Source organism: Paroedura picta, chromosome 1 (assembly GCF_049243985.1).
Source record: "Paroedura picta isolate Pp20150507F chromosome 1, Ppicta_v3.0, whole genome shotgun sequence".
NCBI classification, from domain to species: domain Eukaryota; kingdom Metazoa; phylum Chordata; class Lepidosauria; order Squamata; family Gekkonidae; genus Paroedura; species Paroedura picta.
The window spans coordinates 176,651,833-176,679,618 of NC_135369.1; the positions used below are offsets into that span (position 1 = coordinate 176,651,833).

The following is a 27,786-nucleotide window of genomic DNA, read 5'->3' on the forward strand; positions in this document are numbered from 1 at the left end:
AATCCTTTTACTGCCGTGCTTCACCTCCCATGAGTTATTGGTTGCATCAGCTGAAGTTAAGACCTATCTTTCTTCCTCATCTCCTCCTTGTGTGCTTCTTTTCATCTATGTGCTTATAATGATTGATAGGATTTAATAAGCGTTTTAATTGTTGTTTTAGGAGCCACTTACTGGGGTCATTCCCCAAGCAAGTTGAGTAAAGCTTGGGATGGCAGAGAGGCTGAGAGGATTGACCTCTCTTAAAAAGCATCTTTCCTTCCACAGCAAGTGCAGCATTACAAAATCAGAGTTATGCCCTGGGCTTTTCTGCACTTAATTGTTGGGAAGCGGTGGTAGATCAGGAAATTGCCTCCACCAAGGAGCATCCTTTGATCCTGGCTTCTGTACTTCCTCTGTTCTTCAACACAAAGCAGGGGTTTTTCAGGTGTTCTGCTGAGGTTGTATGGTTCAGTTCCAGCCCATTCCAGTCTGGAAGTCTGCTTTAGGATCTGATGCAAGGATTTTTGTGTAATACTTTCCTGGGCGTGGATTTGAATTTGAGCTGGGAGGAGATACTACTCCTTAAGTGGCATGGTTTTCTGTCCTGTGTGGAAAACGCTGAGCTTATTTAATTTTTTATCCAAGCATGGGTCATTGAGAGGTAGAGATATGTCTTTCTTATCTTTTCTCCTTTCTTTCCACCTCTTTTCTAATTCTTATTCATTCTAGTATTCTATTCTATTTCATTTACCCTAGGTTGTGGCAGAGGCTGTGTGAAATGGTCTTGCCAGTTGTGAGTATCCAATTGCAGCAACCTCACTGTAACCAAAGCTGAGGGAGGAGACAAGATACAAAGTCATTTCAGTCCAAGGTTCAGGATTCCAGAGGTTAGGCAAACATGATGGTCCAATCTAAAAAATCAAGGCTTTCAGGATTCAAGTAAGATGTCAGCCTACGTCTTACATTGCATCCTCAGCAACCCTCAAGAGGCTTTATAGTTAAATGCCAGCTGCTCAGACTTAATCCTGCAAAACTCATCATCACTTTCAGGAGATAGCTGATGTCTTGCCATAAGGCAAGCACTTCTTTTAACTTGCAGCTCTGCTCTAAACCTGTGCTTCACCTTTCTAGTGGTGCAGGTGATCCTGGAGGGCTGGAAATAGGCTTCTGGCTTTCATCTGCTAGATCAGAGTTGTGGGGTGAAGGTGACTGTACATGCTCTTGGCATGCTTTTACCTCCTCTTCTTTGTTGCCTTCTGCTGCCTCTGGTCTGGCAATGCTGGCCCCTTCCTCCTCTGAGGAGTCCTTGACATTTCTAAGATTTGGCTGACCCACGGCACTGGTTTGTTCTATGCTGTGCTTGTTTTGTCTTTATTAAAAAGGTAAAGGTATCCCCTGTGCAAGCACTGGGTGACGTCCTGTAGCGTTTTCATGGCAGACTCAATACGGGGTGGTTTCCCAGTGCCTTCCCCAGTCATTACCGTTTATCCCCCCAGCAAGCTGGGTACTCATTTTACCGACCTCGGAAGGATGGAAGGCTGAGTCAACCTTGAGTCGGCTGCTGGGATCAAACTCCCAGCCTCATGGGCAGAGCTTCAGACAGCATGTCTGCTGCCTTACCACCCTGCGCCACAAGAGGCTCTTTTATTACCAGAGGGTGATTTGGTGGTTATTCTCTTTAGGCTTATTCTCCATTAAATAAAACTTAAACAGGGGTGCCCTGTTGAAAAAAGCAGCAAACATTGTTTTTTTGCCACTCAAATATCTTTGAACCATGACTGAAATCCTTCTTTCCACTGTTCTACAGACACTACGACATTGTTATTCATGAGGTTTTGCCACTTTGCTGATGTGGCTCAATTAGTATTAGATTTAGTTGTCAACTCCTGCAAAGATGTCAGATTTGTTTTCTGACTAACAACGCTGCCCCCTGCGGCCTTCCATTGTAGTCTTACACGGATGGATTGCCTTGGTAGAGTCTGGAGAGAAAAATGAGGTAGATGTGCTAATATGGCTTAGCCGTTTCAGCTTGTTAAAAACCAAACAGAGAGGGTCCTATGCTGCAGCTTTAAGATGGTATTATTTTAAATCTGATATTGCAGTTGAATTGCATAAGTAGTTTAGCTCAAGTTCAGTGGCATCTTTGAGGGAAGTGCACTTGGCCTCGATGAGGGCCAGGGCATTTTCGGTCCTGGCCCCCACCTGGTGGAATGGGCTCCCAGGTGAGCTGAAGACCCTGTCAGAACTTTCTGGCTTCCACAGGGCCTGCAAGATGGAGCTCTTCCGTCAGGCTTTTGGTTGAGGCTGGGCCGAATACCTGGTTAATAAGAGCAGGTCCTCCCCCATCCTTGTGAAATTTGGACACCACCCCCTCGGCCAATCATGGTCCTGCTGGTTTACATCTGTTTAAATCAATAGTTCTCAACCTGGGGATGGGGATCCCTTTAGGGGTTGAATGACCTTTTCACAGGGGTCGTGGCAGGGTAAGCAGCTTGGCCAGGGCGAGCACCATCAACCCAACAGCCCTGCGGGGTAGATCGAGATAGAGCGTTTGTCTGTCTGGAGCAGCGGAAAAGAGCGAGACAAGACTGGCAGAACTGAACTAAGAAACCCAGGGGGAAAAAACACAATTTATATACAATCATGAACAATGGATCTTCACGCCATTGGTCAGTTTCGGTTTAATTTCTGTGAAAGAACACTTGCAGAATTAAAAATGTAACTAATTTTTAACTTCTACAATTGCTCTGTTTTCATATTGTACACCGCCCTGAGCCAGCTTGCAGGGAAGGCGGCATATAAATTGAATAAATGAATGAATAAAATGAATAATTTTATGGCTGGGAGTCACCACAACATGAGGAACTGTATTAAAGGGTCGCGGCATTAGGAAGGTTGAGAACCACTGGTTTAAATACACAACTGGGAATAAATGAGGTGAAGAGTAAGGGTCTACAAAGGTAGTTACTGTCGCTATCTATGCTAATTTTTATCCTTCCTTTTCTGTATTTTGTATCTTGTCAGCAAGCTGGTGTGGCTCTCCGTCTCACGGGGTTTTAGTGTTTTACTATTATACTTGTAAACCACTACGAGCCAGATGGTCCAGGAGTGGCAGCATAGAAATCCAATAAATAAGGTCAACAAAGTATAAGCTTTTGTGTGCAACCACACTTTGTCAGGATGATGATGATGATGGAGGAGGAGGAAGAAGTGATCGTGGTGGTAATTCCTTCATAATCTTATTTGGTTCCTACTTGTATTCCTGTTCATGATCTGTGTGGGATCTCTTCCTATATGTATTGTATTGTATTTATTTAATTTCTATACTGCCCTCCCAGTGGACCAGCTCAGGGCAACATTCAATTTAAAATCTCAGCAGCACATTTTGTAGAACCATTTTGCCTTCTGCCCAAGGCAACTATGATCTAGTTATAGTAGGTGGGGCAAGATGTGGGGCCCACGATATTATCAGCCTCACCCAAAAGCCTGCTGGGAGAGCTCCATCTTACAGGCCCTGCCAAACTATGTTAACTCCAACAAGGCCTGGATGTATTCTGAGAGCTCATTCCACCATCTGGGGGCCAGAACTGAAAATGTTGTAGCCTTGGTTGAGGTCCTTGGGGCCAGGGACCACATATTGGTTGGTGTTTGCAGAGAGCACAGTGCTCCTTGGGATGTGTCTGTGTGTGCATGTAGGTACAGAGGTGGTCTCTCAGATACAGTAGGCCCGGACTAAGTATGGCCTTGTGTGTAAGTACCAAAAATTTTACATGGAATTCAGTTGGGAGCTGATGCAACTGTTGGAGCACCAGTCAAATATGTGCTCTCCACAGTGTTTTCATAAGAACCCTGGCCAACATATTCTGGAGTTTCTGGATCAAGGATATTGGCAGGCCCACATACAGCATGTTACAGGAGTCCAGTCTAGAGGTGATTGCCTCGTGGAGGACTGTGGCTAGGTGTTCCGAGGTCAAGTAGGGTGGTGGTAGCTTGGCTTGGCCAAGGTGGGAAAACACCAGCTGCACTACTGTTAAGTACCAACAGAAAAAAAGTGAACCTGTCCAAGGCTATCAAAATCCATATACAGTATATTTATACGGTACACATCAATAAGATATTGTATCAAACATCAAAATGTGTCTTATCTCTATTTCAATAATTAATGATGCAACCAAAACGGACACTAGATTTGTGCCATTTTCAATGTTGAATTTTCATAAGTGGTTGTTTCCTCCTATAATTGTCAAAATTATCCTTGTAAGTTCCCAATATCCCAATATTTTTCCTAGCCGATATTGCTGACAATCACGTCCTTTTACTATATATCCAACTGACAGGCTACAACAGGAGTAGCCAAACTATGGCTCTCCAGATATCTGTGGGCTACAATTCCCATGAGCCCTTACCAGCATGCTGGCAAGGATTCATGGGAATTGTAATCCACGGACATCTGGAGAGCCAGTTTAGCCACCCCTGGGCTAAAACAAACCTGGCTTAACCAGAAAAAGACAGAGAACAAAGATTTCATTGGAGGAATATGCCCAAAGCCTGAGACAACTACCCAAAAAATCTACAAGTCTGGATCCTATTCAGAACCTAGAGCAGCAAGTAGTTTGAAGTCTGCTCTACATAAGGGTTGGCGACCATCAGGTGGGGCCTGGAGGTATCTTGGTCTTATAATTCAGTGGTCCCCAACCTTTTTATCACCGGGGACCATTCAACGCCGGGGACCACTCAACACCTTTTACTGAGGCCCAGTGGGGGGGGGGGGTAGTTTACTCCTCTACTCTCAACCACTGCCCTAGCGCTCTCTGATCGCTATGGTCATGTTTAAACATCCCTTCAAAATAAGATACAGACACGCCACAACAATGAAGTGTGTTGTAAAGGGCTGGGGGGGATGAAGTAAAAGGCCGGGGGCGGGGAAGGTGTCCTTCGGGACCCACCTCCAATTAGTCGAAGGACCATATGTGGTCCGTGGCCCACAGGTTGGGGATCGCTATTATAATTGATCTCTAGACTACACAATCTGGAGAAAATGGCTACTTTGGAGTTGTGTGTCAGTCGAGAAGAGGGCATGAGGAGAAACAGATGTTCCTCCCACAGAAAGAAAACATCCACCTAGTCTTGTTGGAAGGTATCTCTGTATGCAGCCTTAAACATACCTTGGACTCATTATACGTAGCTACAGGCAGTGATGGTAAATGTTGATAATAAAATATGTTGGTTGCCCCTGGCAACTATATTTCTGAATCACATGCAGCCAATTTATTTCCACCTCTGGTCGACTGCCACTTACTTATGTATGAGGCAGGCCAACCAAACTTCGGGCAAGTCCATTCCACCACAGACTAGGGCCATCTTTTTTGATACCGACACAGATCCCTATGCCCTGCCCAAAGTGCAGCTTCAGATGCCCGTAGTGGTGTTGCCAATAGCAACATGGTAGTTAAATGGGTTATCACAGGTCTGGGTTTCCACAACACTATGCTAATGTTGCAACAGTAACCGCCCTAGAGAACCATAGAAGCTGAATGTTGTGGGACGTATGACTTCCAACTCCAGGTAGGGAAATGCCTGGGGATTTTAGAAGAGGGCAGCTTTTGGGAAGGTCCTCAGCAGGGTATAAAGTCACACAACCTCCCCTCCCTACAGCCATTTTCTGCAGGGGAACTGATTTCTGTAGCCTGGAGAAAAGTTGTAATTTTGGGGAAACTGTAGACCCCAACTGCAAGTTGGCAACCCTATGTGAGAATGGGAGCCGTTGCACTTACTCACAGTCCAGTTATCACGACCAGTTTTGTCAGGAACCCGATTCATCTTCCTCCTGTATGTTCCTGTTCAGACATAATTAGTGCTTGTAAAATCCTGATTTGCATAAGGACCCAGCCAAGGTCTAGTAGGCGAGAGGAGGCTAAGACAAGCAATCATAAGCTTTGTGCAGGTTATTGCTCTTATGAGAGCAGGTAGCAGAGCTGTCGAGCTGTCCTTACCCTCTGTATTCCTTTTAAATGAATAGTAATGCCCGGCCCCACTACATTTAACTCTCAGGGTAAAGCGCAGAAGAACATTGCTGACATCCCAGTTTACCTTCCTCAAAAGGGGACATTTCCAGTGACCCCTAGATTTGATGAGCTGCAAAGAAAAGGGAGCTGCAAACTCTTCATCTTTATTTTTTCTTTCTAATTATTGCTGTGGGGCTGTTGAAGCCTTGACAAGTGTTAGTCAGCTAGCATTTCTCACCCATTCCCTACCATGAACTGCTGTCTCCTTGGATTCCTTGGTGTTTGTGTGTTCATGCTTTTGCTTTGCTTTATATATAGTACTTAAGCACATCCTCTTCCCCTTCTGTTTTTACAGTGCATTATACTTTGGGCATCAGTCTGTTAGACCAGTGGTCCCCAACCCCTGGTCCGGAGACCAGTACCGGTCCGAAGATCAGGGGGTACCAGGCCGCGGCTCCTCCTCCTCCTCCTCCTCCCCGGCTGCTGCCTTGGGGGCTGCTCTGCCACTCTGCTGCCAGCTCACCTTTGGTGGTCTCCAGCAGCCACCATGGCTGGGGCTCCCCCTTGGCGTGGCACTGCGCAACTGCTGCTGGCAGCGCCCCCAGTGAGCGGCAGAAAGTCAGGGGTGCCAGCAGGAAAGCAACCAGAGCAGGGGTTTAGGCAGTGGAGCGATATCCCTCGGCAAAAGACTACCCCCCCTCGGGCCTCAGTAAAATTGTCAAGCGTCGACCGGTCCCCGGTGATAAAAAGGTTGGGGACCACTGCGTGAGCCATTACCTCTCGCTTGTATGGTAGAAACTTGGAAGTACGTAGGGCTGGATAATTTAGTAACATTTTAGCTTTCAACTTTATATTAAAAACTATTTTTGCCTGGTTTGCAGACTTCATCTTGTAAAAAACAAGGCTTAAGATTTCCCTTGTCAATGAGTTCAACACATTGGGCTTTTTAAAGTGTTATTTTCTACAGCAATTCTGCCTGGCACACTGTTATCATGTTGATTTTTGTTTCCTTTTGTGTTGGGTGAAGACAGCCTTTTGTTGGACTCAAACGAGGTCCACCCTTCTTTAACGGGCTTAGCAGAGCATCTGCCCTACGAAGGACCTAGTTTATTCACCCACCAACAATCTTTCTTAGATGTGACCAGAACTGTGTCAGGTGTTCATTTGGGGACAAGTGAATATCTAGGAGGGAGGTGATGGGGGTCGTGGTGCCACCCTTGATAGCCTCATGTTCACGGGTACAGTTAATGCAGAATCAATGTGCAAATGTCCATGCAGGCTTCTTGTATGTACAATACAGGATCCTCCATTTTCCCCATCCATGTGAAGTGATTGAGGGTAGTTTTGTCCAAAGGCTACTCTCAAGTAAATAGAGGTGGGTCTGGCTGCTGTGGCCTCCTGTTATCTCCTTTCTCTTATTCATTCATCCCAAAGTGAGTGTCTGTGCATCTGTACAGTGATTTAATTTTCATAGTTACTCATGAAAACTTTGCCTCTTTTTGCCTTATCCTCTGAGATGCGGATTGGGTATTGTTCAACATTCCTCAATTGATTCCTTTGCACCATTAGCAGGTGAGCAGTCCAGTCCAATTGCTTTTCCTTTGACCATTATCATGCACAGGAACATACAATCAGGTAAGATGAACCGGGCAGGTGGCTGTTTAAATATGCTGCACTATAACCACCACCAGATATTTGGCGGCTTATATAGCAGCTTTATTTTCTGCATCTCTTATTAAGCAAAGAAATATTCTCATCATTCAGAGCCAGCTCCAAGTAATGGGAGCACACTGGCCTGCAATTTCAGAGCAAAGGGTTCCCCCCCCCCAGAGGGGTGGGGGTTATTTTTTTGATGAAATGAGAATGCTACTTTATGCTGAAATGCTGAATTGGAGCAAGACCAAGAGAATTTATAGCCTAAATTCTCATAGCTGCAATCCCCACAAAATGACAATCACTGTTTTTTAGAGTGCTAGGCTGGGTAATCCCTAGGATTAATAACCAGCCCCCTCCTATAGCCTTAATTAAAAGATGATTCAGCTGTCAGAAAAGAGCATACAGAATTAAGGCAGACCAATTTTTTAAAGGCTAAGTCGGAGTGTTACTGTGTGCTAGAGAGAGCTGGATAAGAAAATCCTGACATCTATCTTTTTAAAATATGTATGCAAAATATTTCTACTCCACTTTTCTACTTTATGCAGGATGAAAATGGCTTACAATTTTTGAAACGCTAAAAGCAGTATTACAAATACAAAAATGGTGAACAAAACCCATTTGCTGCTATAAGCAAACGACAGATGACATCTAGTTAGATAACAAAATCAGAGTTCAGTGGCAGCTTTAAGACCAACAAAGATTTATTTAAGGCGTGAGCATTCAAGTGCAAGCACTATATTTCCTAATGTTTCCTTGAATAGTTTGGTCTTATAGTGTTTCCTGAAATAGTGAAAGTGTTATTTCACTTATCTGGTAATCTGTTTTCTGTGTGACAGGGCTGGCTAAGAAAAAAATTGTTTATTTGATTGATTTATTTATTATATTTATATACCACTCTCCTTTGTGGCTCAGGGCGGCTTGCATGGAACATGGGGGAACAAGGAACAATACACTATAACTCGGTTACCATGTCAAATGACTAACAGTAGTAACAGAGAGAACAGTGTTTAACAACATCAACATTTTAACAGTCCCATGCTTGGTCTGAAGCAGCAAAGTTCGCCCAGTGAAGACTGACAAAGTTGAAGACCAACAAAGTTTTAATCAAGGTATAAACTTTTGTGTGCACACAGACTTCTTCAGATACATTAAAATTGAAGTTGCCAGTTTGTTGAATATCTCTTTGAGTGGAACATCTGTTTCTCCTCATGCCCTCTTCTTGACTGATAGACACACATGTCCTTCATAGAGCACAGAGAACCAGAGAAAAGGGGCTAACCTCCCTCCACTTGTGAAAGCTGGGTGGGAGAGAAACTGCGCACTCCTTCCAGTCACAGTTCTCTCAGAGTTATAGTTCTCTGAGGTCTCTCAGCCCCACCTACCTCACAGGGTGTCTGTTGAGGGGAGAGGAAGGCTAGGCGATTGTAACCCCCTTTAAGCCTTCTGGTAGTAAAAAAGGGTATAAAGCAGCGATCCCCAACCTGTGGGCCGCGGACCACATGCGGTCCTTCGACTAATTGGTGGTGGGCCCCGAAGGACGCCTTCTCCCCCCCCCCCAGCCCTTTACTTCATCCCCCCCAGCCCACTACAACACACTTCATTGTTGTGGCGTGTCTGTATCTTATTTTGAAGGGATGTTTAAACATTACCATAGCGATCAGAGAGCGTTAGGGCAGTGGTTGAGAGTAGAGGAGTAAACTACCCCCCCACTGGGCCTCAGTAAAAGGCGTTGAGTGGTCCCCGGTGAGTGGTCCCCGGCGTTGAGTGGTCCCCGGTGATAAAAAGGTTGGGGACCACTGGTATAAAGAAACCAGCTTTTCTTCCTCTTTGCTGCACCAAGTGAAGAAATGCTTTCTGAGGTGAGTTCCCCTGATGTACACCTACCTGCAGGTCCTATCATATTCTGCTCACTCATGCTGGGTGTATCATGTCACTTGACCTTAGAGAAGCTGTGGGTGAGAAAAGATCATGGTTTGCTTCCTTGGGGAAGGATTGCAGACCTGCATTCAAAAAGATAGGGCTGTGTCTGGTTTGGAAATCCAGCTAAAGCCATTAGAGCATTTGCTGGCAGGGACTTCTGGGAATTGTAGTCCATGGACATCTGGAGGGCCGCAGTTTGACTAGCCCTGCATTAGAGTATCGCAGAAGCCTCCGTTACGGAAGGACAGGAATGACAGCTGAGATCCTGTCTTCTCACAGCTCAGTAGCAAAGCAGTGCCATTTCCCACAAAAGGGTACAATGATTGTGCTGGTGATGTGGTGTGAGCAGGCTGGAGACCCGATCACGTAACTGGAAAGTGAATCTGCAGATTGCAAGTGTCTGTCTACTGCAGCCTTTTTCAACCTTGTGACTGTGGAGGAGCCCTTGAAGTAATTTTGCAGGCTTCAAGAAGCCCCAGAAGTGATGTCAGCTGGCCATGTCTCCCTGCCACGCCCACAAAAGTGATAGGTCACCAGAAGTGACATCTGCACCTTTGTTAATAAGCATGCTCAAGAAGGACTTGGGGGGCGGGGAGAGAAGAGGTGGTTTAAGGTGGGATTTGGCATGCAGGCCCAGCCCTCTCCCGGGAATAGAAATCCTGTGAGAGCTCACTCATGTTCGGAGTGTGTGGGGGAAGCTATGGAAACAGCTCCCTAGCTTGTGGCTGAGTCCATTAAGGCAGTGGTCCCCAACCTGTGGTCGGCGGCCCGGTGCTGGGCCGCGAAGGCCTTGGCGCCGGGCCGCGGTTCCCTCTCCCCGCCCCCCCCCCCCGCAGTAAAAAACCTCCCAGGCCGCAAGCTTGCGGCCCCGGAAGCTTCTTACTGCGGGGGGGGGAGAGGGAATCGGGGTGTCCGGGAGGGGTTGCCGGAGGAACGGGGCCTTTGGCGGGAGCCCAGCCCGAGGGGGCCGCTGCCTTGCCTGCCTCCGGGCTCCTTCGTCCTCCACCTCTCGCCTCGGCCGCGCCCCTGCCGCTGCTCCATGCTCGGCTCCCAGTGCCGCCGCCCCCCCACTGCCAGCGCCGCTGCGGGGGTGGCGCCGGGCTTCGACGCGGCGCTCTGGGTTTCGGCCGACATCGGCATCAACCTGCGCCGGTTCCGGGCGGCCTGCGGCGCCGAGGTGGGCAGCGGAGAGGTGAGCCGGGCGGAGCGGAGGCTGCCCTCATGCCTGGGCCGCCGCCGAGGGCAAGCCAGCGAGAGCGCCCGCGGACACGCCCACCCGGGCGTGCCTGCCTGCCCGCACACCCGGGAAGCGAGAGAGAGGGAGGGACGGAAGGGCGGCCCCCGCAGCCCCCTCCCGCTGCCTCCGCCGGGCAGGCCCCTCGCGCAGCCCGAAGGCCCCGGGGCTGCCGCGTCCCCCGCCCCGGCGGGCTGTGAGCCCTTTTCGGCTGGGCCCTCCCGGGAGGGGCTTCCCTCGCTTGACCTTGCCGGGGCGGGTGGCGGGGAGAGACACCTCCCGCGCAGCCCGCGGGGGCCAGGCTGGTGGCGGAGAGGAGGCCGAAACCCGCCCCTTCAGACACCTTTGCGGCGGCTCCTTGAGGGAGGGGGCGGTCGCGGACCTGGGCAGCCAGTCTGTCGTCTCCCTGGGAGGGCTGTCAAGAGCTGCTCGGCTCCCGGCCCGGCCATGTCGGGGCTGCTGGGCAAGCTGTTCGCGACGGGCCCAGGCAGGAAGGGCGCCGGGAAGGGGCCTTCTCTGCAGGAGGCCATCCAGCGGCTCCAGGTGCGCATGCGCGAAAGTGCCGCACATGCGCGATGTGCGTGCGGGTCAGTTGCCCTGCCGGTCCCCAGCCGAAAAAAGGTTGAGGACCACTGCATTAAGGCAGGACAGGGACAGGGAAAGCCATGAATTCCCCCCTCCCCGCCCGGAGCTCCTGCAGACCCTTGGGGGTCCACAGACCCCTGATTAGGAATCCCTGGTCTACTGTATGACGACAATGCCACCCTCTCCTCTCCAGCATCATGAATTCTTTGTCCTGGTTGATTTCATACTTTTATATCCTGCCTTTCTTTTTCTTAAAACATGACAGAAAAAATACAGGTGTGTCAAAACAGGCCAATTGGAAGGTGGTTTGCAATCTCTCCCTCCTTTTCCTGCAGAGTGGCTGACTGCTGATGCAGATCATTCTGGGGGTTGCTTGGGCAAAACCAGTAACCTGTAGATCTGTGTGCTCATATCCCCTGTGGTGAGCCCCCGGGGCAGCCAGTCAGCGTGAGCTGTGAATGTGCTTAGGTTCCGGAGTGACTCAGGCATACCTTCTTCTCCTGCTCAAGAGCGAGCTTGGTATCTGGAGAGCTGGATTTGATTCCAGCCTTCTCCACTTGCAGCCAGCTGGGAGACCTTGTGCTAGTCACAGTCCTGTTAGCGCTGTTCTCACAGAGCAGTTTCTCTCAGAGCTCTCTTAACCTCACCCACCTCACAGGGTGCCTGTTCTGGGAAGAGGAAGGGAAGGTGATGGTAAGCCACTTTGAGACTCCTTCAGGTAGTGAAAAGCAGGGTATAAAAACCAATTTCTTCCGCTCATCTGGAAGGGGCTATAGAGTCTGGGACTTTTCCTCCCCGATGTCAGTAACCAGTATGTCCAGCTTTTCTCTCTGTGTATATGTGTCTTCAAAAGAGTGGCAACTGGTTTCAGATTTCTCAAAAGTGCATGTGGTTGCTTCTCCTACACCCATTTTTACATTAAAATGGCCCACTTTTGCTCAGGACATCCTTCTGTTAACTTATCCCATAATGTAAATTCACCTCTTCCTGCCTTTCACCCCCATGTCTGCTTTCTTCACCTCAACATCCACTCCTGGCTCCTGACGCCCCACTTTCCATTTGCAAATTGTTGTTAGTGAATCTTGAAATCGTTGTGAGTTGTCCGGGGAGGTGGGTGCCTGCAGGAGAAAGGGTGGGAAAACAGAACGAGGGACAGAGCCACGCTGGCGCAAACCGCGGAGGAGCAATCTCTAAAACGGCAGGTGCAACTTCGAATGCAAGACTAGAGACTGGAGATGACATAGAAGATAGGAGAGAAGAAATAGGGACGTTCCCGGACTTAGGAAAGATGCCGGGGGCCACTCTGGAGAGTGGGAGGGAAAGGGAAGAAATACACACCCCTCCCCACTCTGTTGCAGGAGCAGAGCGTGAGTCCTTGGAGAGAAGCTGAGGGACGACTGCCAGAGAGGGGGCGGAATTTTAGGGAAAGGGCAGTTAGAGGCAAGAGAGGAAGTGCAGGAGGGAGAAACGTTGGTGTACGGCAGGGGTAGTCAAATTGCGGCCCTCCAGATGTCCGTGGACTACAATTCCCATGAGCCCCTGCCAATGCTGGCAGGGGTTCATGGGAACTGTAGTCCATGGACATCTGGAGGGCCGCAATTTGACTACTCCTGATGTATGCTGAAGTATAAGAGTAACGAATAAACTTCACTGAAGCCAATATGCCTCGGAAGTCTTCTCCTATTACCAAAACGAAACAGCCCAAAGGGGTGGGGGTGAAGGGACAGGGTGTGCAACCCGCTACATGAGTGAACTTTGAGTCTTGGCCTGAGGACCAAGGGCAGTCCAACGTACAGCACCAGTGGAGGGAGCTCTAGCTTGTCCATGTGGGGTTTTCCCTGGCACCATTGCATACAGGAGACCATCGAGGAACAGCAGGGTCGCTAGGCAGAGGAAGGCAATGGCAAACCACCTCTGAACACTTTTTCACTTGAAAACCTTATGGGCCGCCATACATTTGCTACAATTTGAGAGCACTTTCCACCACACCATTGCATACTGGCTCGTGAATTGTTCTGTGGTACTTGTGGAAACTTGCAGGGGTGGCCAAACGGTGGCTCTCCAGATGTCCGTGGACCACAATTCCCATGGACATCTGGAGAGCCACAGTTTGGCCACCCCTGGAGTCATTAAGAGCGATGGCCTCTAATCTGGAGAACTGTGTTTGATTCTCTATTCCACAAGCAGCCAGATTGGTGACGGTGGGCCGGTCACAGCCATGCTTGCCTCACAGGGTGTCCGTTGTGGGGAGAGGAAGGGGAGACGATTGTAAGCTGCTCTAGGTAGTAGAAAGCTGGGTACAAAAAAACCAGCTGTTCTCATCAATTCCTGATGCTCCTCACAATTATACGTCTTCCTCCTCCTTCTGCCCCTTCTTCCTCCATGCGTTTGGTTTTGGAAACAAGTTGTGGAGTAAGCTTTGGCTCTTGTCCTTCTGTGATTGATCACTCCTAAAAGGCACATGCAGTGATCAGCTACATGCAATGTGCCAAGCACATGAAAAACATGGCCATGGAAATTTATCCTCCCCCAGCTTAGAAGCCATGGCGAACGTGTTGCACAAACTTAGAGAGAGCTTCTCAAACATAAAAATGCCAACTTAATTTGATTTCTTTCATTTTGGGCAGCAATCTGTTCATCTGTTTTCTTTAATATTTTTAAGCAAACTGTGGGGAAGAGGAAATTAAATTGATTTCAGATAGAGAAGCATTATTAGAAACCTAGCAATGTACTCTGTATGGTATGTGGCAGCAATCGTCATCCCCTCCCCCCCCCCAAACTGATAGGAAAGTTAATTAAATGCAGCATTCTGTCTGAGCAGGACTTGTTTCAAGATCTGAAATTTTCGATAAGAATACCACTGTGCAGATGGGTTTTTATTAGGGCAGATTAAATTTCAGGCCATGTCACAGTGTTGTGTACACTGGTACATGCGCCGATAACAAATCACCTTTCATAAACACACCGATAGGCCAGTTTTAGTTTGCATCCATGGTAAAGTCAGTTAAAAAAAACCTTACTTAAAAAAAAATACATGGCCTGATTTTTAAAGGATAATTTAACATGTCTTGATGTTCATCATACCCTAAAGTGTTCTTTCCTGGGCAGCTTGCTCTTTCTAATATAATTTACTTGTCTCTAGAATGTAATTTCTCTCAATCACCTTCTTTCCTACCCCTTGGCTGTTTATGTTAGAAAACACAGAAGCCCTTTCTCATTATTGGGATAAACGTTGGGGGAAGGGGGGGGATGAGTCTTCATTTGGTGTTTTCTGCCCTGGAAAAGAGATGAGGCCTCTTTTAATACTAAAGTTGTTCCATGGTTCATGAATACAGATACTCCAGCACTGACCCTCCCTTCTATTATGTAGAAATTTAGTCATGTGGCATCTTAGAAGCTAGCAATTTTAATTTAACATGAGTTTTTGAGGACTTGAGCCCCTTTCTTCAGATTTGTGTAGTATGTTCTCACTAGGCCAATGACGACATATACATGGTAATTCATAATTATATGTGTGTGTTTATGTATGTTATATATCTGATATCTGAGAGCCAGTTTGATGTAGTGGTTAGGAGTGCGGACTTCTAATCTGGCATGCCGGGTTCGATTCTGCACTCCCCACATGCAACCAGCTGGGTGACCTTGGGCTCGCCACGGCACTGATAAAACTGTTCTGACCGGGCAGTGATTTCAGGGATCTCTCAGCCTCACCCACCCCACAGGGTGTCTGTTGTGGGGAGAGGAAGGGGAAGGCGACTGTAAGCCGCTTTGAGCCTCCTTCGGGTAGGGAAAAGCGGCATATAAGAACCAACACTTCTTCTTCTTCTTCACAAGAGTGTATATTAAAAGAACCCACATAGTTGGCTCAGATAAGATGGGAGTATTGTTGTACAAGACTGAAGGAAGACTTGGTTTGTGTGTATATGTATATACACCAAGGAAGAAGAGTTGTTTTTATACCTCACAGCTTGCTATCTCCTTCCCTTCCTCTCCCCACAACAGATACCCTGTGAGGTAGCTGAGGCTGAGAGAACTCTGAGAGAAACTGGGACTGGCTCAAGTCACCCAGCTGACTTCATGTGGAGAAGGAGTGGGGAATCAAACCTGGTTCTCCAGATTAAAACTTGTTGCTCTCAACAGCTACATCAAACAGGCTCCAAAGGATGGGAAGAGAAACAGAAAATACTAGATTAAGGAGTAAGGGGGAGGGGCAGAGACTGTCAGGTGGAGAAACAGAACAAGGTAGGTGGTGGGAGGAGGTCATATGGTGTAGGTCTTTGATTATCTACTTCTCCACATGCAGCCAGCTGGTTGATCTTGGGCTGGTCTCTTAGCCCCTCATTATAAGAGCAAAACATACCTTCCATGTCCTGAGGCAGTGTACTTCTGAATACCTGTAGCTGGGGAACCAACTGTTAAGTGACATCTGTTGTCTTCATGAGCTGCTAGTGGTCTTCTGATAGGTTGCTGTGAAAAACGGGATGCTGGAGTAAATAGAACTTTGCGAGATCTGGTAAGCCTCTTTTTTTGTGGGTTTTCCTTTGTCCATCTGTATACATTTTTCTTATCCTATCCTCACAACGACCACAGTGCAAATAAAAGTTCTTTATAAGATTTCAGCTGACAGAATTAAGGGCTTTCCTAAATAAAAGGGCTACTTCAGTGTATAATGTGAAGTAGACCTGGTATTACTGAGATCTGTATTTATTTTTTATTTATATATATTTATATAACGCCGCTCTCAAATGTCTCATGGCAGTTTACAAAAGTCAGTAAAAACATAATAAAACCCCCTAAAAATACCCATTAATACATAACCAAGATGGTGAACAATAAAATACCAATCCCCTATTTTACCCCCGTTTAGCATGCGGGTCAGTAGCTTGAATACTGGGAGTGAGGATCCTAAGCTAGTCTCATTAAGAGATCCTCTCATGGTGACACCAAGACCCCGACCTGGCCTCACCCACACACCTGCCGGAAAAGCTCTGTCTTGCAAGTGCTACAGAAAACTGACAACTCCAACAGAACCCTTAGCTCTTCCAGGAGCTCAATCCACCAGGTTGGGGCCAGGTGGATGAAAAAGTCCTGGCCCGGGTCGAGGCCAGGTGGATGTCCTAGGTGCCTGGGACAACCAGTAGATTCATATCCACAGAGCGGAGAGCCCTGCAGGTGGCATAAACAGATAAGTGGTCCCGCAAATAAGTGGTCCCCCAGGCCACGTATAGCCTTAAAAGGTTAAAATCAGTACTTTAAACTTGACCCAGAAGCAGACTGGTAACCAGTGCAGATGATGCAGCACCCACTGAATATGGGCCTTCCAAGATGTCCCAGTGAGGAACCTTGCAGCCGCATTTTGCATCAGCTGAAATTTCTGGATCAAAGCCAAGGGCAAGCCCATGTAGAGCGATTTATAGAAGTCTAATCTGAAAGTGACCGTTGTGAGAATCACTGTAGCCAGGTGTTCTGAGGACAGGTAGGGCGCTAGTAGCCATGCTTGGCACAGATGAAAAAACACCATTCTGGCTACTTTTGTGACCTGAGCCTCCATAGAAAGGGAGGCATCAAAGTCCATGGCCAAATTCCTGGCGACCAGTGCCAGTGTTAATTGCACCCCATCCAGGCATGGGAGGCATGCTTCCTGATCATGCCCCCTTCTACCCAGCCACAGGACCTCCGTCTTGGAGGGGTTGAGTATCAGACCACTCTGCCTCAGCCCTTCAGCCTCTGCTTCCAAACAACTGGCAAAATGTATCCGGGGGGGGAGGGGGAGTCCGGCTGACCGTTCATTAGGAGGTAGAGCTGGGTGTCATCCACATATTGGTTCAAAAATAAAATGGGAGGGGTAAGGGGGGGAAATGGCGATCGCGACGTCAGAAGCTCGGGTGCAAGAGCTTAGGAAGAGACATGCTTGCTACCGCTATATTGAGAACGCACATGTCTTTTTCGGATGTGTTGCAGGTTGTTCTCAAGAGTCTAGCGGTTTTTTTAGGGGGAATCCAATTTTGTGGTTTCCCGGAAAAGCGTTACATTACAACAAAGCGATTTTTGTGGGAATGTTGCAGGAGTGTTGCAGATTGTGTATGACATGCTAGGACCCCTGTGAGAGGGCCGTTCCACCCCCAAATCAATCCCGACCCCCAGGTTGAGAACCACTGTTCTAAATTATCATTTGTAAAGGACCCAGAAGCCTCTGCTCTAAGGCAGGACTGGTTAATCAAAAGCTGTGTCCTTTGATGCCTCCACAATTATCTGTGCTTCTTTGGTTGTTATCACAAGAAGCAGGTTTTGACCGAAAAGTTAGTTTTGTGCATGTCAGGACCGAAAGTGAGTTTTCTCTTTAGCCTGGGTAGGCTTCTGAAAATCATACTTTGCCCTTGTTGCTCATGGTCCTGATTTTACAAGTTTTCCAGTTATGACTGTAGCATTATAAAATGACCGAAATACTGCATTTTGAGTTTTACTCATTAATAACTGAGAAATTAAGTGTAATGCAAATGTTTAACAAGAAAAGATAGAACCAAATTGTGTTATTTGTCTCTCTTAATTGTTTTCTGGATAATTGGCTCCGAATATTAAAAGTGGCTTTCATCCATATGTCTACATTTGAACACATCAGTTCGTTTTCATTGGGAGTGAGATTATTAAAAACATTAAACTGTTTTCGCATCAGTGAGGCAGAGTGCATATATCCCTTTCACCTCCTTACTTTTAAAATATTAGACTGAGAAATATTTTCAAGCAGTGAACTGAGTGCTGTAGAGCAGGGGTCATCAACACCCAGCCCGCGGCCCGCAGCCCGCTGCCAAGCCGCGAAAACCTCAAAGTGGGCCGCAGGGCTGCGCCTCCCTCTCCCTGCCCCCCCCCCGCAGCGAGAAGCTCGATTAGCTAGTGGCCCAGCGAGCTTCTCGCTGCAAGAGGGGGGGGGAAGACGGAGGTGTGGCTGCCAGCACGCCCGCGTGGCAGTTTCGCACACGTGCACATGCGCATAACTGCCATGCGTGCGTGTTTGTGCTTCGCTGGGGGGCACAAACGTGCATGCACAGCAGCTCTGCGTATGCGTGTTTGCGCGGGGCTGCCGTGCATGTGTGGTACCTCGGGCCGCCCTCTCCCCCCACCCCATCACCGCTGGTCCGCAGCCTGGAAAAGGTTGCGGACCGCTGCTGTAGAGTATAGAAAAACAATGATTATTCTGTAGCAAGTGTTGTCATCAAACTAGGCTTTGAATATATGTCTCGATCCCTCATTGGAGTTAATTTAAAGCCCTACTTACCAGGTCTGCAAGACTCTTTGCAAAGATATATTCCCCTTATTCGTGAGGTGCAAACCATCTTCTGATAAAAGAGCCTCATCACGGTAATGTGATCCATGGTCCAAAAACCCAAACCTTTCCTGATGACACCATTGACGTAGCAAGTCGTTTATCTGCATTTTTTCTTTGCCTCAGCCATTAACAGGACAGACTGATGAAAATACAACCTGTGCTCCCAAGTCCTTCACTTTTCCCCCCAAGGCCATGTAGTTTTGCTTCATACGCTCTACACTGCAATTGGGAGTATCATTTGTTCCCACCTGAATGAGCAGGAAGGGTTATGTGCCCTTGGGCTTTACAAGTCTTTCCACCCTTTCTGTGACATGACTGATTTCAGGTAGACACCATACCTCTCGAGACAAGTCCAGTCGACATACATTGGCTTCTATTCCTCTCAGTGGGGAATCCCCAATTACCAGCTCGCATCAACTAGCCCTAGCACATTGCAGAGCAGAAGATGTAGTTCTCTCATCCACAGGGGCAAACCAATTAATGGCATTCATAGAAGAAGCTTTGGTCCTAGACCCATCTCACTGATGAGGTGGCTGAAGCACATATGAAGTTCAATCCTTCAAAAAGGAGGTCCTGTGGCTGGGTAGGAAGGGCCCATGTGAGGAAGCGTGTCTGCCCACCCTGGATGGTATGCAGCTCTCTATGGCTCACTCCGCCAAGAACTGGGACATGATTCTAAATGCTTCCCTCACAATAGAAGCCCAGGTCACAATGGAAGCCCAAGTCACAAAGGTAGCATGGCTGAAAGACCTAGCCACAATGATTCATGCGACAGTCACCTCTAGACTGGATTTCTGTAACTCCCTGTATGCAGGCCTTCCCTTAGCCTTGACGCAGAAACTACAGCTGGTCCAAAACGCAACAGCCAGGGTCCTCACAACAACACCATGGAGGTCCCAAATCCGGCCCATTCTCCACCAACTACAGTGGTTGCCAGTTGAATTCTAGTTCAGGCTAAAGGTTCTCATAATTACCTTTAAGGCCATACTTGGTCAGCCCAGTGTACCTGAGGGACTGCCTCCCTGCCTATGCCCCAAAAAGAGCTTTACACTCTACCAACAACTAGGCCCTAAAGAAGCCCGCTTGGCCTTGACCAGGGCCAGAGCATTCCCTGTCCCCTACCTGGTGGAATGAGCTCCCAGAGGAGATCAGGGCCCTGACGGAGCTAAAACAGTTCCGCAGAGCCTGCAAAAGGGAGCTCTTCCTCCAGGCATTTGGTTGAGACCAGGTATAACCAACAACATCTGCAGGGCCCCTGCTCCTTCCCAGAAATCCATCAATGTGTTCTGCCCCTGGACCTGTTTGCACTGATATAATTACCTTTGTTACAAATATCATTGTTAATAGTATCAATGTTATGGTTATCTATATGTTACGTGTATTGTATTCTTTTTTTATGTAAACTGCCCTGAGCCTCTGGGGGAGGGTGGTATATTAATTAATTAATTAAAATGGCTGTTTAGAAAATGGATTACATAGCATTATACCCCATTGAAGACCCTCCCCTCCCCGAACTCTGCCCTCTGCAGGCTCCACCTCCAAAGTCTCCAGGGTTTCCCCAACCTGGAGCTGACAACCCAAGTCTCAATTAACCATTTTTAAAAAGTTTCCACGTTATCTTTCTGAGCTGAGGCCGTCCTTAAAGGATTGGCTGTTTCTCTTTGCCAGGTAAATGCAATCTGAGCTGAGCTTTGCTGGTGCATCTGTTGCAGTCTCAGCAGGGCCAGAGGAGCAAGCTAAAGGGCAAGAGCCAATGAGCTTTTAGCTATTAGCCCATAAGTCTCAGACTGTGGCCCTCAGTGAGCCAAGCTAATGAAGCCAGGTCCAGCCCAGGAATGTTGAAGCATCGTACTATACATGCTTCTGCTAATCTGCTTGTCACATTGTTTAAATTCTTATTTTTTGAATTTGTTTTGGAACCTGCTTTGAGTTTTGAGATGTGGTATAATATGGAGAATAAATGTTTAAGTTAATATATGAAAGACTACCTCCATCCATAGCAACGTGCATGGTTTTCTTCTGTGGGAACTGATATTGGCTGAGGTCCCATTGGCTGGGAGTCATGGGAAGGGTTATTGGGCTGCCACTCACAGATGGTGGGAACTCTTACAGTGGTGCCTCCTCTTCAGGCCTTCTGAATTAACAACATTTTCAAGATGGATTTATAAATATGGCACCTGTCGCTTCTTAGTCGCTTTATGGCAATTGTCCCCAATATGATGTTAGTGGGCGCTATGGCACTCATCAACACTTTTTCTGTTGTCCATCAAATGTTTCTAGAATGTGGGCAGGGCCATGTGGAGCTTTTACCCAAGAAGGCTTCTTATTGGCCATAGGAAATTTAATTGGCAGTGCAGATCTTTAAAAATGTTACTTTGGCCACAACTGCCACTAGGGTATTCACTCTGTGACTGAAGATAAACTGGGGCAGCCATTTTGTGCCTGGCTTTGCCTCTCATGGCAGCCATTTTGTGGCAAAAGAGTGAAAAGAGATGCCATTGTAAGAAAACACAAAGGGCACTAAGTACACAAAGGGCACTAATCACCAGATGACACACAAAAAAGAACAATTGCCAAAGAGAACAATTGTATAAAAACACATTTTTATCTCAATAAATGTAACCATAGTTGTTTACAAAAGGCTCAGTATCATAACCACAAATTAAATCACCATGATTACAAAAAAAATCTTTTACACTGTGCAGACAATCCCTGTAAACTAATTTCTAGGCAAGAATATATAGATTGCACAAGATTTAATGTCTGGATAACAAACAACAGTAAACATAAACATCTTCTGAACAAGGAAGTGCAAATTGTACAAGACTAAATGACCTAATAACAAACGCATCGTCATGACAGTTTACTGGCTTGTTAAGTCACTGTTTATATATCTACTAGGGACCAAGCCTGTTGTACTTTTAATACAATGGACGCTAGGTGTGTTTTGGGGGCTGGGAGGAAGGCTCCCCCCCCCCCGGGCCCAGAAGCACACCCACGGCCTCCTCGAAGGCTGGACTCTGATTTTGAAGTCCCACCTCCAAAGCTCCAGGAATATTTCCAACCCAGGGGTAGCCAACGTCCAGGTGGGGCTTGGAGAGCTCCTGGAATTACAGCTCATTTTCATAGTATAAAGATCAGCCTCCCAGGCAGAAAGGGCTACTTTGGACAGGGTTGTGGTAGAAAAGAAAAATTTAAGGCCTCCCATACAGGTTGTTGCTGAATTGAAAGACTTGAAGCCTACTGCACAGGGTTGTTGTGAAGATGAAACAGGAGACAAAATAACCTCTGCAACAGCATCCAGTTTCATCTGCAGAATAACGCTGTGCAGTGGCCTCAAATCTGCAGAGAGTTGCAAAGAAGAAAGACACATGGCTTGGCTGTGTCTAACCCCTGGCCAGAGCAGTATTTTAAGTGAGAAGGGGCTTTTCTGTGGCCTCCCTGTCAGCCGTTTGGCAGAAGGAGAAATCCCCCCCCTCAAAAGGAAGGCCCACCCCCATGACCTGAGGCTCCCCTGCGTTACTCTCGGAAATGCCTCCCTCCCTTCAGTCAGGGCCTGTCGGAGGCTCCTTCGCAGCAGGCCTGAAGGGAGGGAGGGGGAGGGGGAGCACTCTCCAGCCTCTGCCAGCTCTGTCAGGGTTCTGAGGCAATTTGCAGTTGGACATGACAGTTAGGTCAGCCTTGGGGTGAAAAGGGCTGGCGCAGCCTCTGTTCTCATCCCCCTCGGCAGCCGTACTGACCTCCTCTCCCTGCGGTGGTCAGGAGCAGCCTGGCAGCGATGTCTCCAGATTGCCCCTGGCTGGGCTGGGTGGGCGGGTAAGGGCCCAACCGGAAGGCGCTTTGTGCCTTCCAATTGGCCCCTCATCCGACTGGCTGGAATTCTTGTCAGTCCGGGCAAGGGGCCAATCAGCGCCTTCCGCTATCCTGGACTCGGCCCTTAGGCTTAGCCAATTATTTATACCACTCCCCGAGCGGTTTACCGATATTTATACCGCTCCCCAATCGGTTTACAGATGAGAGGACTAGCTCTTTTGCTCCTCAAGGTATTAGGACTTGGAGAAGCATGCTGGTAATTGGGGATTTCCTATTGAGAGGAGTAGAAGCCAAAGTGTGTTAGCTGGGCTTGTTGTTTTGAGATGTATGCTGTCTACGTGGTGCGAGAATCAAGGATGTCACAGAAAGGGTGGAAAGACTTGTTAAACCCAAGGACACATCCCTTCCTGCTCATTCATGTAGGAACAAATGATACTGCCTTTTTTGTGTTCTGTTGCACTCCTGTTAGAATCTTGTGCAGTTGTGTAATCTATAAAAAACAAAACTCCATACATCTACTCGCACCATACAACATCCAAGCAGACACATTACAACAGAGAAAGTAATTCCAAAGGGACTTGTGGTCTCAAAATGATCAGGGACTGCTACTTCATGCTTTTACCCTATGTTGTATTGTACCTGCATAACTGAGGGACCGCCTCTTTCCCTATGCCCCTCAAAGAGCTCTTCACTCAGCCAATTCCAACCGTGATCCCTGGCCCCAAGGACGCACAACTGGCCTCAACCAGGGCCAGTTCATTCTCTGTCCTAGCCCCCACCTGGTGTAATAAGCTCCCAGAGGAAATTGGAGCCTTACCCGAGCTAGCACAGTTCTGCAGGACCTGCAAAATGGAGCTCTTCCGCCAAGCACTTGGTTGAGGTCAGTCAACTGAAAACATCTATTGAGACCTCCAGAACCCCCTCTTACTCAGATATGTCCATGGGTCACAATTACAATCGAACCATTCTACTGGGTTGTGGTCAGAAAGTTAGTGGTTAAATAGTAAATAATTAAATGTTTCAGTGCTGTTGATACTGTTGTGGTGGTTGTTATTGATGCAGTTGCTGAGTTCATGTACACCTGTCATATTGAATTTCATGAACCACCCTGAGCCGCAAGGGAGGGCAGTATAAAAATATGATAAATAAATGTATTGTGTAGAGCTTTAAGTTACTCTGGGGGGTTTTGTTCACATTTGTACACGGTTACTGATTGTAATTTTGTACACAGCCTTGAGAACTTTTCGATGGGAAGAGGCTTAACCAAACTGAGGTCACCATATTTGCAAAGCTAATCATCCTAACTTGCTCAGCTTTTCTTTTGTAAGGGGAGAACCTCACTCCTGACAGTTTTAGCTGTCCTTTTCAATACATACTTCATCTGTGTTTAATTAATGAATTGCCTGCCACTCCCAGTGAACCAGCTCGTGGCAGGTTACCAAAACAGGTTCCAATACAAAGCCCCCCAATAAAAGCCCCATTAAAACCCAATTTAAAAAGCACAATAATATAATGGCAACATGGCGGTAAAAATAACCCTGTCCTATGGTAGTACGCCCACCTAAAAGGCGATGGTGATGTAATAACTGGTCACCACCAAAGATGTCAGAGTTGGTAGTAAGTGTCTTTCTTGTGTTTATGATTATGATAGGGGTCAACAACAACTCAAAGTACATCCTAAATACATTCCATTGCCTTTACATAGTGGAAGGTCAACTTAATTGTTAAATTTTCACTCCCTTTCCTGATGATGCTTAGCATTTGACTACCTTTTTTCACCCTCACTTACTGTGCTGACATTTTCAGTGTGCTTTTTTCTTATGAACCCAAGAGCTAGTTGGTTACAGTCAAGATATGCTCCATCAGTAGATATATGGTTGGCATTTTTCTTTGTCCCAGCTTGCACTGCTGTGCACTTACTGACCCTGAATTGGGTTTGTTGTTCCACTTACCCATTGACCTGGTTTGGAACATTCCTTTTGGTGCTCTTCAGACTTCATTTGACATTTATTGTCCTGAATGAGACAGAGCCATCAGCAATACCCTTGACTTGGAATGATTTGCTGAAATCAGGTAGTCCTAATTCCGATGCACGCTGAGAGGAGAACTCGGCGCTTACTTGTTTATTCATCCATCGCATTTTTATCCCACTCTTCCTCTGAGGAACCTACTAGAGTGGTGTATGTGGCTTCCCCCTTCCTCCGTTTGGCCTCCATTCCAGTTTCTGTGTGGTAGTTTAGGTTGAGAATGACAAACTCAGGATCATCCAGTGAGTTTTATTTATGAGTGGGGATTTGAACCGTAGCCTCCCAGGTTCTAGTCCAATACTCGAAACACTACCTCACATGGCTCAAATGTGCAAAGGATATCCATGTATTCTTACCTTTTGCTTTCCGTTTTGTAGACGGTTATTACACCATAAAAGGGTCCCTTGTCCTGTTCTATCACTGTTGCACTTTCTTTGTAGGCTTGGGATGGAGGCTGTGTACGTTCCTTTGGTGGAAGCAGCTCCTTCCCTGCGTTCCTCCAGCAGACTCCCGTAATCTGTAGAAAAACAGTGCTCGTGATTTTTCAGGTTGTACCCATAAGTGCACCAACTGCAGGAAAGCTCTGAAAAATGCACAGTTAATGTGAAGATTATAAAACTGACCCTCATATTTATGCAGTACAACAATTATGTGTAGATACAGAAAATCAGTCTTTTGTTTTGTTCCAGGAATTACAGTATTTGCTGGCGTATAAGACTACTTTCCCCCCCTGAAAAACATGCCTCCAAGTGGGGGGGTCGTCCTATACGCCGGGTGCACTTCAGTTGGGATAGACATAGCTGCCCATAGTGGCCCATAGTACTGTAATGTAATGTAACAAACTCTATATTTTGAGTGGAAATGTTGGGGGGTCGTCTTATACGCCCAGTCGTCTTATAAGCCGGCCAATACGGTAACTGATCCTTGAATTTTTTAAAATTATTATTATTATTTGGATATTTATTTCCTGCCCCTCCCGGGAAGAGGCTCGTGGCGAGCTACAATGGTAGTCCATCAATACTAAAACTCCATTAAAACAATAAATAGAGGACATAAAAATAAAAAAAAAACCCATAAGAAATGCCTTGTGTTTTCAGCACCGAGAATGCCAGTCTGAATCTCCTTTGTATGGACTGCCTTTCATCATACAGCAGGAAAACATTAGCGTTTTGTTTCTTATCTAGAGCATGTGCATGAGCAGGTGATTGAAATATTCAAATACACAAAACGCTATGTTGCCGTTTCGCAGTTTCATTATGATTCAAGTTCCACTTCATGTATCTTTCAACAAGAAAGGAGAATTCCCAAAACCGATAATAAGTTTTGTGCAGGAAAAAACAATTCCTTGGAGACTTATGCCCATATGTTAAAATATTAAACAATTGGCTTCCCTGAAGAAACAGACTTGACTAATTATGCCATCACAATAGTACCCCTCTAAGCCCATTAATTTAAGTGAATTTAGAAGGGTATAATTCTGTTTAGGATGAAATCATTCTGTGTGGCTTGATACATTATATTTGATTCTATCCCTGGAATTATTTTCTAGCGTGTGTCAATTTAAAAAAATCTAAGGCTCTTCGATTATGCTAAACAGAACCATCTGTCCCTCCCTCCTTTTTTTGTACTTTTCTGTGCTAGTGGAGGGAACTCCCTCTTTGTGTATGTGCAGCTGTCGTGCACATAAAATTCCATTGTTATGGGCTGATGCTTGAGATGTCGCATTAAAGCACATTTTGTGCACAGTTGCTCCCCGAAATCGGTTTTCTCTCTTTCACAGACCTGAGTAAAAGATATATGTATAATGAGCCATAACAGCACTGGGGGCCTTCAGAAGCAAGACAGAAGTCTATTTCCTAGGTAACCACAGCCTGGCTGCGGATGAGTAAAGTCGCCAGTCTGTAAAAATCAGTCAGAGTATAAAAGTATGGATTAGTGCCGGGGACTCTAACCTTTCTGAGCCTGCAGGCACCTTTGGAATTGACACAAAATGGCTGCCACACAATAGCTGCTGCTGGAGGCAGACTCATCTGTAAATGAGCTGCCACAGCTTACTTTTAGTCATACAGTAAAGCAGGGGGTACAGTAAAGCAGGTGGTCCTCCAGATGGCCATGGACTACAATTCCCATGAGCCCCTGCCAGCATTTGCTGGAAGGGGCTCATGGGAATTGTAGTTGATGAACATCTAGAGGACCACAGGTTGACTACCCCTGCAGTAAAGAACCTTGTATTGTGGTGGCAGTTCCTTCCCAAAGAATATTTTAAAAAATCTGCACAGCCAATCAAAAGCCTTGCAGGGCAAAAATCTTGTCCCCTTTCTAGACTATTTGTTGACTACCAGGAAGGTTCATGGGCACCGTGGTGTCACTTCGGGCACCCAAATATAAGGGTTGGGGTGTCCGATTAGGATTTGGGAGAGCCAGGTTTCAATTTCCACTCTGTCATGGAAGTTTGGGCCCGTCACGTATCCTAACAAAATGGAGGGGTGGAAAATAATGCAAGCGGTTTTGAGGGTGGGGAAGGGTAGGGTGTAAATGAATTAAATAAATACAATGAAGTATTAAAATGAGCCTCATAAAATAGTTCTTTGGCTAGCAACATCACATTCAAAACCACATTAGACACCTTAATTGAAAGTCTGGGTAAAAATATATGTTTTAGCCAGTGCCTAAAAAAGAACAGAGTAGGTGCCGGCAGCAGAAATTAGCTTCATGTGTTCAAAATGCTTGCGTTTGCCTTATGCTACTGCAGGCGCCTCAGTGTATGAGTTCAGAAAGTACCCAGGGGCACAAATAGATTCCTTGCTCAAAAATCTATGAGAGAAAACCAAAAATCCAGACTTTTCACAGAGTAGCTCAGAAAGGTAGTGAACCTCTGGTTCCAAGTTGCTGGGGGGAGAGGGGGAGCTGGTCCCTTCACAGTTTGCATGTTGGGTCTCCAAGAAGCATCTAGCAGGTCCCTGCTGGAAGCGGGAAGCTGGTCTAGATGGGCGTTGGTTCTTATCCCACAAGGCTGTTCTTTAGCCTTCATGGCACCAGTTTAACTCATTTGTAAGGTTACTTACTCAGCAATACCAAATATAGGCAAGCTGTTTTCATTTCAAGGACATGTCAGTTGCATCTTAGGGGTCAGGGAAATTTTTTCTTCAGGGCCAGATTTGCTAGATCCTGGAAAAGTTTTTTTTTTGCTTGTTTGCCTTTCTCTAAGCAGGGATCACTGGGGGGTGGGCGGTGAGTAATTGT

The 27,786-nt window shown here is 46.9% G+C and overlaps 1 protein-coding gene and 1 long non-coding RNA gene across 7 annotated transcripts in view; one reads left to right on the forward strand and one right to left on the reverse strand.

Annotated features, from left to right (window-relative positions):
• SHLD1 (shieldin complex subunit 1) overlaps positions 1–27,786 on the forward strand; it is a 95,221-nt gene that overhangs the window by 54,495 nt on the left and 12,940 nt on the right. The gene's annotated exons all lie outside the window — the stretch shown is intronic.
• On the reverse strand, positions 9,445–19,018 carry LOC143821137 (uncharacterized). Its single transcript, XR_013225711.1, has 3 exons — positions 18,653–19,018; positions 15,740–15,846; positions 9,445–9,589 (listed from the first exon to the last, which is right to left on the reverse strand). It is a non-coding gene; the product is annotated as an uncharacterized LOC143821137 (long non-coding RNA).